General features: G+C 40.7%; 1 long non-coding RNA gene across 1 annotated transcript; it reads right to left on the reverse strand.

Moving 5' to 3' along the window:
* Window positions 1-8,261: 8,261 nt before the first annotated feature.
* Window positions 8,262-11,481, reverse strand: LOC147751769 (uncharacterized). Its single transcript, XR_015315947.1, has 2 exons — window positions 10,522-11,481; window positions 8,262-9,155 (listed from the first exon to the last, which is right to left on the reverse strand). It is a non-coding gene; the product is annotated as an uncharacterized LOC147751769 (long non-coding RNA).
* Window positions 11,482-12,717: the final 1,236 nt, after the last annotated feature.

Raw genomic sequence — 12,717 nt, forward strand, 5'->3', positions numbered from 1 at the left:
GGTAAGACCTGAATTCGGCAGTGATAGCTACGGCTCACGCATCACCCGAGCGCGACCCCTGGAGCTCTTAGGACGTTTCATTGAACTTTCACTAGGGGATCGCACTATCAACACCGATATCAGTACTCTAGATGGCCTGGTACGTCCGCCATTTTGCCCCAGCTTGCTCGAATATCGCCTTTGTGCACCTGTAGCCGCGCTCTGGCCTACGTCGACACTGACAGCCTAGACAAGACCGAAAGTGACAACCTAGAGGTGGCCTTTGGTACGTCCGTCGGGCACCCGCTAAACATTACCTCCGTTACTCTACCAAAAGCCTACTTTCAATCAAGGGTCGGGACACGCCGACAGGAGCAATGCACATTCAACAGACAGTGAAACATGACACGGTCTGGCAGACTTATGCTGTGGATGAGAGCCCTAGGGGGCCATTGTGACTGTCGATCCAACCCAAGCAAGGAGGATTAGCACTTCCGTCAATGTTGCCGGATGTTTTTAAGAAACAATAATACACTGTTCCAGGTACCTTGAGTCAGTGGGCTTCCGTGCTGCCGAAAACACGTACAGACTACCTCTACTTACACAGAGCGCAATGCACCAAAGAACAAGCCTCCTAACGCGATTTTCCGACAAGCCGTGTAAATTTTTACAAATCTATTTTAAGGACTCCCAGGACAGCGCGAAACGTCGCTTATTATATTATACCTTTGCCCGAGCTCTGTTATTGTTAAAAGTCTTGAAAATTGTCTTATACGAACTAGTCTATACATTACAATATCGAAGAAATGTAATGCAGACCTTCAAGATGCTCGCATCATCATTGAGTCGGACAGGCGGCCAGTGAAAGCTTAGGCAACGAGCGACATGTAGCACCTAATCAGTTGACGAGGTCAGACTAACTGTCTAATCCGGCTCAGCTTTGAGTGTCACATTAAAAATTTTCCGATATCCTAATAGGCAAAGGTCGTCTTAACACGCACTTGAGTAGACCGCGATTTATTTCTGAATTACATGGATTGCATAACTGCTTATAATACGTCGTATTGCTCGCGCGTGGGAAGGACAACTGGTGTTTTTCGTGGCGGATGACACAGAACAGGAAACTGATTGCCGTTCGGTACTACGCGTACCATATAGCCTGCGCCAGTTCATTTAATAATATCCTCTATGCAAGGCGATTGTTTCGGCGGTACGTTACGAAGAAGGAAAAACCTTTCTACCTACGGATGAACACACCACACAAGCTACTATCTATCAAGACCTTTTTAACGCAGTAGATAGTGACTTAGCCAGTTGGATCGCTATATCTTCTCATTTTCCTTTAGGGTGGCCCTCTATATACGCCTGTGTCAGACCATGATGCCGTTATGTATATTCGCACTTAAGGCAACGAGTCTTTTCCCCATTATGATTTACAATACTTGAAATTGTATCGAGCTTCACTAAAGGCTCAAGGATCACGTGAACATAGTTCTTCAATTGAATAAAAAATCCGTCCCATGCATGCATTTGGGTCTGTAATTGCGTATTTGGCAGTAAAGGAAGGGCTGCTAAAGACTTCCCATATGTACAAATCTTTCTTTAGCTAGCACACGAGGCCCTAATCGCATGAGTAGTACACATTAATTCATGCTGAAATAACCGATTCGGAAGCAGACTTAACCTTTATAGATTAGTGCTTAAACGCATGACATACGGCCGCTTTACACAGTGACATCGCCGTGCAAGGTAGCCCCTGCACAAAGAGAATTCCTTAATCACAAAGACACACAAAGCACAAAGAGAATTCGTTAATCGCATACTTTATGCCGACAATGCCCATCCAACGTGCAAATGGCGTTCACCAGAAATGGGCGGCTTTATAGGCCACAGAAAGAGTGACCACGGGAAGAATTACGCAATTACCTACTAGTGGGTTGTGCCGTACAACACCTACCTTCTGAGAATCTAAGACTGTTACTTCTCAACGACTGCTACATTATAAAGAGTTATGTTTCTCGGTCTAGTCAATTGACTTGTGCATCACCAAATATACGCTCGAAGGATGGCATAAAGCCATGTTTCAATCTAGACGAGATCAAGCAGTACCTCAATAGACCATACGTTGGCTCCTACCAGGCGGTCACACAAATCTTTAATTTTCTTATTATTTATTATCTTATTAAGCGTTTTAAAAGCAAGATGTTTTTCCGCAAGGATTTGGTATGCGATAAACCTACAACGCCTGCCCAACAAAGTTAATATCGCTCCTGTCTCTGTGTCAGTAGGGTGAGTTTACCAAATCATTGCTTTCTGCAGACACACTCAGGTATAAACCTGGGCAAATCGCACCTGAATTGAAAGAGGGAAGATGTGGCGATCCCACATCACCATCTGTAGTACTTATCAAGCAAGCACTCTTGGCTGCCACTATACAGCAAACTCGCGTTGGGACGAGACTTGCTAAATGCTCTTCCCATTCTATAGCATTAATACACCAACTTCCTTCAATGCGCTGAGAATACATGATTGTATCCTTTTTGCTACTTTCAAAGAATTATACGCAGAGAAGGGCCTCCTTGTAGAAGATCAACACTGGCCGCAAACTGCACACGACGTCACACAGACACAGGTTCCCGAATCTGTTTGAGACGTCTTTGTTATTACTGTCATTTTCCTATTGACTGGGAATATTACGAACCCATTACACCTGTAGAATGTACTGCCAAGCAGTTTCGTATAGTACCCCAGGCCATGACTCGGACTCCGTTCCTATAACTCCGGTTCCTGCAAATCAAACTCAGAAAAGAGACTCAAAAAGTCCAATGAATTCAATAAAGCTTTAGTTGATTTTAATCTGGCTAGCCTAAGCGAATACAAACATCGGAGATCCAATATGATCTCGTCGAACAGTTCGGAAAATGCTTTTTATATGGACAGCAGAGAGTAGTCTATGCACAGTTAGACGAAAAATGGTTCTTGTCGACGCACCTAGTGTTACAGGAAAAATTTTTTTCTTACGAGCTTAATCTTGACACGACTGCACACAAATACAATATTGGCTCTAGCTGTTACACCGCGACAACATTAATGCCCGGCAGCCACACTGCCCATACCGAAGACCACTTGTTCACTTCCGAAGATCTGCTTCACTCAACGGCACCCAGTTAATATAAGGATAAGTGCTCCACGATTAGACGAAGTCTTCCAAGGCCACCAATTGTGTGCCCACTTATATACGCCCTGCAGGTGTCCCTTTCGACGGAATCTTATCATTATGCTCAGGCGACTTGCGCCAACTACTACACATTGTACGGTGCGGTGAAGTACATTTGGCGACATCAAGGACGCCTGCACCAAACAATCACAGCTAGAGAGACACTTCCACCCATGGAAGCATATTGTGTACTCCGGCTTCTTGTCTGATCTATATATATGAGGATAGGTGCCAACTGCACAATTACGCTGCTCAAGAATATTTTTGTTCAGGACGATTCAGTTGCAGAGTGTATTGATCTCATTTGTTCGTCCCATCACATCTGAAATTCCTATGGGCACATTTGCCGACAGGCGTATATTAGTTTTCATTGACAGAATAGTCAGAGCCATTTAACGTGGAGTGCATCGCGAAATTCGACGGAAAATTTTGAATACCGCGCATACAGTTATATCGTGGGTACAGAATTAAAATCTCACTCTTTGATAAAGCAGGTACTGCTTTTGAGGCGACTTGTACAGTTGTGCTTTGCTATAACGGTTCATAAGGCCCAGGGTCAAACGGTTGATGGAGTTTTCATTCTACTGTACCTGACAATGATTTGCCCTTCGCACCTTTGTAGTGCGCATTAGATCACCTATTAGCAGCAAAGTTCGGGCTTGGCCAATGCCCACACAGGTACCACCTCGACAAAGGCACCTTCAGTTACCACACAAGGCCTCTCTGTTCTTTCCTTATTACCGATTTTATTGTCTACATTGTGTAAAGTTACGACCTGCTGCTGCGAACGTTAGGTCTACATACAGATGGTCTCGTAGACAAAAATTGTGTCAGGGGTCCGGCCATAAATAATTTACGGCCAATGCCACAGATCAATTACAAACATGTACTCGACTTTTAGTTTCCGCTTAACTCATATTAACGACTTACATTAGTTGATACATTCAACGACGACACAGGTGCGGGGTAAAGCCCGCACGCTTTTTCTAATTGATCCTTTTGAAAGTCTTCGGTAGCTGATTTTAACCCACCCAAAACGATTGTATTAAAAATGGTTTCATTCGAGTGCTTGCTAAAGTTTCATTCCGGGAAAATCTATGCGGAAGATGTGAGTTGATTAGCCAAACATCTTCCTCCTAGAAGAAACGTATCATACAGCGTACATTAATACGTTTCGTCGGTGCAGCAACTTTATCCTTATATCCCATGTTTGAAAAAACCGTTTTACCATTACGATCGTCTTCGCTGGTATACAATAATTGTTGTAAGCACATATGCTCAATTTGTTGCATTAGCATATGTGCTTAACTATCAAGCTGTTTAACTATATTACGAAAATACAATAACTTGTGTTCATTAAGATTATATTCATCAAGATTATAGCCTACTAATTATCCATACTATACAGAAATCATTATGGCCACATCGCCACTTCCGCAAACTAATAGAAATAGGAACAGAGCAAAGCGAGCCTGCAAAAAAGAGACGAATGATCGACATAAAGTAGAATGTAAGAGACAGCACGTTCTCAAAAATAATGAAACAACAGACGCAAATAAAAGACAGGGAGCAGCTTCGTGAAAAACAAGCTCCTGAGCAGAGTGAAAATGATAGTCGATGTCGCGTCGGCACTCGGAAAGACATGTACATCGTACAACGCAAATCCAACGCAATTTACACAACAAGTAAGTAATAAATATATAACAATAAATAAATAAACAACATAAGCAAAACTGTTTCGAAAAATATCAGAAAATACAAGTATCTATTTTAAATTGCTGCATTTTTTTAACTCTTTTTTTCTTTATTGAATTTTTCATCCTCAAAAGAACATATAATCTTTCATTAATATTACGGGGTCTTAATTGTTACAGAATTGGGTCAGCAATGCCATTTTTTTCACCTACTTCATTAATTTGAACGCTCTTTATAGAGCTGCCCACAAGACAGCATGGAACGATTCCTACAAACTAAGTCGTTTGTGGTGTCGTGTAAAACTTCGAAAGAACGATCCTTACACTCATTATCTAACAACAAAAGAACACAAAAGGATTCAAAAAGACGTGTATTGTTATTGAACTCGATCGATGATCGTCAAGCGGACACTGAAAAATGCAAAATCCTTAAACAGCAGACAAAGTAGAAATTATTGTTCAAAATGCGACGGGATTAGGTATAACGCCGCGGTACATCATCCTACGCTACAGAAGCGATTCTTTTGAACAAAATAATAAAAATAGACAAACGAATAGAAAACGATTCTCAAGATCAGCAATACATACTGTAACTATTTACAGTATGTATTACTGTTTTCACTAGACGTGTTTCACTATCCTCAAAACTACGGCAAATTGATAAAGCTAAAATCTCAAATTCGACCACGGTTACAACGAGAACCACAACGCTATGATAGTGGTACAACTTCGCTGGGCGTTGTTTGATATAACACAGAACTTCTGAAAACATCCAGTTGTCAATTTAAAGCTAAAATATGCTCGAGCCAATCAAGTATATTATGAAATATACAATTAGGAAAATGACAGAGCTATTTTCAAAGTGAACTAAATCGAGGAACACTGCAACAATCGTTTCCTAAATATTAGGCCATATGATCAGGGGACAGCACACATCCATCGAATGATTACCTTCACACTTGGTGCACGAACAACCAAGTCTTTTTCAAAAAGGTACCTCTACGTAACTAATTGAAAATAATGAAAAACATGTAAGGTTTATGGCATTCACGGCTCCACGGCGCATTCGCAAAATGCTTCGATGCACCCAAATCGTACACCTAGGCCAATAACAAGTGAAACAATAGGATAGAACGGCTAAGAACTTCCAACTTTTTTCACTTACTATCAAAATATACTCTCGCGTCTTTACACAATAAATCCGTTATAAAGAAATTGAAATTTTTAATGTCCACATCACTGAAAGTGTCCTCTCTGCAACATCCAAAAGAAGCTAATTTACTCAAAAGACTACTTTTCTACAGCAAACTATAGAAGTCGCCGAACTAATTCAATGTCTCAGGCGAGCCGTCATTTTATGAGTATGTTCATGAAAGAAGTCGTTAACCCGTTCATTTACTGCGCCTTTTTAAGAATGCAATGGCCAAAGAGTATCACCGTGAAGACCTGTTACTGAACAATAACATGATTTTTCCCATCGCTAGCCTTATATCCTCAGGTTAAATTTCGATCCGCCAATCCCCCGATATCAACACTGGGAAAACACCGACTCTTAACAGGAACTGCACATTACTGAACAAAATATTTGTGAACAACTTTAAATGCGCAACAAAGAGAACTCTTCAACGACGTTTCAATTGTCTAGAAGAGGACAGCGGTTTAATGATCTCTGTTGACGCCACAGGAGGAACATGCAAAACCTTTGTGAACAATTTAATTCTAGCCCAAGTAAGGAGAGATAGAGAAGTAGCTACTGCAATAAAATCATGAACAAAGCTGACGCTGACCTTTTTGTTAGACATCGGCGGAGATGGGTTTCTAAAGAATGTTAACAAGGAGATTACATTCTATGGCACAATGCATCGATCTAAACTACCTACGGACATTCAAATTCGATATACGTACTTGTCAAAAAATGCATTTTAGTTCCTGTAGACCGAATAGTCCGGGGTGTTAACATTACTCGCATGGAAAGGCTCTCTGGATATCTCAAGGAATATAACTGGTAGCAACACATTTCCCTTCGAAATTTGCCTATATACTTAAGATCTCTGGACTGTCACACATAACCAGCAACTAAAAAATACTCACTGATCTTTTTTTTATCAGAAACTTGAATCCTCTGGAACTCTGGAATGCGACAAACATCATTATTTATAACCTATACAAACATCTTCCTGTAGCGAAAACTGCAAGTCGAAGAACTACATTGTTGCTTTACGTCGCGTGCGGAACTCCCAAAACATCATTATTTAAAAAAAAAACTAAGAAACAGCAATAGAACTAAAAATCTTTGAAGCATTGTAAAAATTTTCTTGCAATAAGGCTTCTGTAGGGAATCACTTATTCATAAATTTACAAACAACTACTTTAATTCACGTATGTATGGCGTAAAACTAGAGGGATTAGAACAGTTCGATGGTCAACGACGTTAGCTCCATGCCAACGGCAAATAAATCATCCAACACGAACACTTAATAAAACAAGAGCAAAATTAAACGATTTTTTTTCAGGCTTTTTTGATTCGGCTAATTTTGGGCAGGTCACTAGAATTAAACTAAATTAAACGTAGGATGAAGCCGATGAAGTTTTGCTGGGGAAAGTTTCTTTTCTATAATAGAATTTAACAACTTTCTTGTTTTTTTTTGCGATCTATGCCCTTTTATGCATCTTTTTACGTATATCTTTGGGACAGTTATTGGGCTAAGATGTTCTATATTTTCAATGCCGAATGTTTACACAAAGTCTTTGTAGAGTTTTTAACGCCAACCAAAAACTTTTGATGAGCTTAACTAAAACTAAATATACCCCTATTTTTGAATCTCCGTTTTCGGGTTGGGAATGCTCCCAAAACGCGAAAACTTAAGGAAGTATTCCATGTAAAAAAACGTTTTACTTAACGTCAATTTAAGATCTCGACGAGCTTAGTAAAAATGCAATACATGTTCCCATTTGTAACACTGATATTTGGCGCTAAAATTGTCAAAAATCTATTTAGAAGTTTGTCCCGCCTATGTTAGAGTGGAATAAGAATGCGTTTCGAAAATGTTTAGCAAGTACAACTCGTCGCATCAGCCACATCGTTCTAATCGGCACTTGTAGGAAACCGCTCAAAAAATATTTTTTTTTAATAATTTTTTTCGATTCGACGAATTTTTCTTGTTTAGCAAGAACAGAAGAAAAGATGTTTAGCATCTTTTCAAAAAAATTTTAGGAGAAACAAAATATTAAAAACATGTTTTCCACGCAAGGTGCGACTTCTTTTATGCCTGTCCATTACACAAATCAAACTTCATTTCAAACTCAAAATAAAAAAAGATTTGTCACAGGATTTAAGATTTACCCTAAAGGAGGTAACGAGCAGTGAGATATCTATTTCCTGCAAAGCGAGTGACACACGGTTTTATTGTTAAAGGTTCTCCACCGAAAGCAGTCTTCTCAAATAACGCGTATTCCGTATATTTCGATCGTAACTACTTTGAAGTCAAACAATATAAGGTCCGTTTCAAGGGAAGGGTAACGGGGAAGTTTGATCGCCTATGCGGCCCACACTGTCTCCTTTCACCTTTCGATGGTATGTGCAGTGAAGTCTCTGCCGTTCGCGGAGACCAGCAACCTCAAACACAAATACAAAAAGCAACCTGGCGAGATACAAGGTCTTAGTGGCCGCTATTTTACCTTCTCTTTCAAACTTTTATTCCGTTTATGGTCGGCGTCAAGTCCGTGACAGCCCGGCTAGAGTTTGCTGCACTTGGAACCTTTCCGATCCGTATATCTTTCAGCCCTCTGCGACTGACTTTTTTAGCCAAGATGATCACTCAGTAAGATGAGGAATGAGAATGGGCTTTTAGGTTGCTTTCCTAAGGCAGTTGTCCGCATGAAGGGCGAAAGCTCGGCCACTCCGTCATTGATAGTGATCCTGTTCTGCTGCGTAACCGCAGCGAATAGGTTGGGCATATTCATGGAGACATCCACCGCGGTCAACTAAGTATAACCTTGTCCCTGGACGCTAAGTCGAAGGATGTTTTAAAGTCGACGTACACCACGTATTACGCGGCGTGGCTGTTGCGTTCTTAACGTCGATTATCCGGATCCTGCATGCCGTTCCTATGAAACTTTTTGGCCCATGTCTCTCTGTTGAGATGACGGGTACGCTTTCTAAATAGCTATCCAGTCTTAGTCATAATGCCAGAAAGTAGCTTATAACAATCCTATTCTTCGTTATTCTTTGACGTGGTCCAACTGGCCTTTTCCTTTAGGGCTCACTAATAAAATAGTACCAATATATAAAGATTAAATAGTGCCGATTAGTACGATGCCAGAACGATGGCGCATCTTACATAGTCGCTGCAGACACTATCTGGACTGGGGGCTTTTCTGTTGCGTAGGCTCATAAGACCTTACATTAGTTACCGCACTGTGAATTTTTGTAAATAAACCTTGTTGAAGGATATCGCGTTGCATTGAGATCCCATTCCCCCACTACAGAAGAAAAAGAGTATTGTGCGTGGTATCGTATCCTTTAACGCAAACATCTCCAAAAAGTGACTTATGAGGGCAGAGGGACCAATAAAGCAAGGTGCAAAGTTCCGGTGATGAGTTTAAAGTCTCTTAAGGTATTGTTGCCTTTGCAACACGTACATAGATCACCTTAAAGATAGGTGCCAAAGAATAGAAATCAGGGTGGACTTTAGCCATGACTCTTAAAACCATACGGACAGGACCGTCAAGTATAGTTGAATCACAATTTGTGCCTACGGAAAAGACTGAGGGGCTGTATCGTAAGCTGAACCACAATCAGGTGCTGCTAGTGCTCCATTGGGATTGAACAGCCAGCAATCATATATCGCGAGCGAGCCTTCAAAGTATCTAATGCGGCTGCGTTTAAATGACCGGGCGAGTTGTCGACAATGATCAGAGGAGAGGCCAAATGAGAGGACAATGTTTCCGGCCAGAGTTTCTCCTTCAGTGCGCACGTTTATTTTAAATCAGTCGTCCGGACGTGAACTAGAGAATTAACCGCTGTCCACGTAACGCGATGACATTATTCTCTATTAAATACGGTTCGAAATCACTTATCACCCAGTGGAGACATACGTTCTACGAAAATAAGTTGTTGTAGAGCGAATATGTCTCCATTGGGGCGGCTCCCTCCGTTGCTTTCTAGTGGAGGACAGTATACGAAATAGAAATGCGGGTGCTCAAGTCTCCATTAGCCCGAGGATGTCTACGCTGCCCTTAACCTCCAGAAAGAAGAGCTTCGGCGTAGCAATGCCTTTACAGTGTCACTGTAATTCTTAGTGTCCCACTATGCTGTAAGCTCCGTGATCGTTCTCGTGAGCGACTGCGTTGGTTTAGTGTTATGTACTGGAGTCCTACCTCTAGTCGTGTGTATAATATAGCATTGCATGTTACTGTTATAACATGCTATGCTATATGAACTACAGTGTCTCTACTTCACCTGGCGAAAGTAAATAAGGTGATTGATTGATAAAATAAGCAGGTTTTTCCAGTAGTGCTGTAAAACGCAATATATATAAAAAATATACGCCAACATATATTTAAAAATTACACCGTACACGTATAACGGAATTACATTTAGGGAAGCCTGTCTATGTTTGAAGCCAGTACCTGCCTTACGAAGTCCTCGTCAGTTGGGGCGGGTGGGCCGTAGTCAACTATTCGGCTCCGTGCTACCTTTTCCGTCGGCGGTTCTTTAACGGTGGGGTGACTTGTTTTTTTTGAAGGTAACCCGGCTGCTGCAACGTGCAACTCTGAAAGCCAGGAGGAGCTGGCTAGGCTTGCTATTAAAAGCCTCTCGTGTTTTTTTCACCTATGGCACTTCACCTATCTTCTGGCTCCTGCCCCTTCCGATTGTCAGAGTTTCTACATTAAAAAAGGCTTTGTTCTCTAATATTTTAGGAACTACCCGATTATCTCACCTTTTTAGCTCTACCATCCACTCTCAACGACTGGGCAATGTGATATGGAAAGTGGAAGAGCCGAGAATGCTGCATTTTACTGACCCGCGTTCTCCATAATAATATCATATGCCAATAATATCATATGCCGTTTTGCAGTTATGTATGAAGAGAGGAATGGAAAGCATAGGTTCTTTTGGTCCGGGTCGAAAGATAACTAATGTCTTGTAAAAACACAACGCCTGTGTCTTTCGAATTTCATGCATGTAAACACGACGGATGTACGGCTGTACGGATAGTCATCGGCTTTTTTTTAATATTCTCTCAGCACGGGCCCTAGCCTGGCTGTACGATGCTGTCTACCGCCTTACCATTAATGGTTTTTCGTGGCGGAGGAAGAATCGGGTTGTTCAAATGTCTCTCGCTCTCATATTTCAGCGGTGCCACACGCTCCTGTATCATTTGCTCCTTCACCATTCAATGAAACAGGAATATCACGAGTCATTCATTCTTCATTATCGTAGTTCTGTTAATTAGTCTGATGCATAACCTACAGCGCCACTTGCCTGGTGGGTCGACTATCGAAAGTTCGCTTATGTTCGTTGTTCGTCCTACTGATATTGCTTTCAATCCAACGATAGAATTTAGCGAGCTGAGTAAATATGCTTCCTTTAGCTTTAGATAGTTATAAATCTGATAGGTGTAATTATGGTCCCATAACCGAACTATTTATTTAGCGATAGAAAAATAGCTAAAACCGAATGTGGTAGTCTTTCAGGTTTCAGGTAGTTTTCGACCAGGTTACACAGTAATGTAACTTTTTTGACATGGAAATCTTCCAAAATAGTATTTTCCAACCGAAAGCTCTTGATGAAGTGAACTTATGTTCAATGCATATTCATTTGCCTAAATATCAGTCCTCGGCCGATCGAAAGATAAAATCTTGAATGGTGTTTTATGAAAGGGTTTTTTCTTGGCGGCAATCAAACTGCAAAAGAATGCAATACATATACCTACACCTACAATTGATTTTCTTGGACAAAAATTGTGATATTCACAATGGTCGTATCTGTTTGTCCATGTAAAAACAGGGTGAACTTGCGTTTCCATTTGTCTTTTGTGTAAATTTGTAATAAATGGCGATTGAAAAATTTAAGCGGCGAATGTACGGTAGACTTTCGTCTAAAAAATCCCTAATTAATTTCTGAAAGAAAAAATGTTGAAGCGTGCAAAAAATATTTGTCAACGCAAATGTCTTTTCTGGTGACGTCCCTGGAATAAAATCGACGCATCAACCGAAACATGTCTAAGATATTCGCTTTTTATTTAATATAATATACGTAACTACTGATGTACTAAAAAATTCCAAGAGCTTCAAGATTTGGTGAGGTCTTAGAAACAGAATCAATGCATCTACTACACTAAAATGTGTAAAATCATGAAACGTTTATTAGAACATTTAGTAAAATACATAACCACTTTATAGAGAAAAAGGAAAACATTTAAGCATTAGCGACATCTCGGGAATGAAACCAAGCTTGATTTGACATAATATGCGTAAAGTTTTTGAGCTAGGAACAAAATCAACTAGCTAGTCGACTATCAATTGCAGCATTACTGAAAATGGGCCAAGGGCCGACTTGACACCTAATTATTCACCGTGCTTTCTGGGAACAGGACTCAACCAGGACTAACCAACAAACACGACCAAAACGACAACACGAACAACATTTACATTATAAAAATGTACCAAAAGGCATTTAAGGAACAAGACAAATTCACTGATTGACTGAACCCCCTGGCGAACATATTGAAACACCCACAAGGGTAATGTGTTAGGCTGGGCATAGCAGTTGCAACAGGATAATTATTAGTATGTACTCGACCTATAGTTTAGTTAAGTTCT

Source organism: Varroa jacobsoni, unplaced genomic scaffold, assembly GCF_002532875.2.
Source record: "Varroa jacobsoni isolate VJ856 unplaced genomic scaffold, vjacob_1.0 contig04762, whole genome shotgun sequence".
Classification (NCBI taxonomy): domain Eukaryota; kingdom Metazoa; phylum Arthropoda; class Arachnida; order Mesostigmata; family Varroidae; genus Varroa; species Varroa jacobsoni.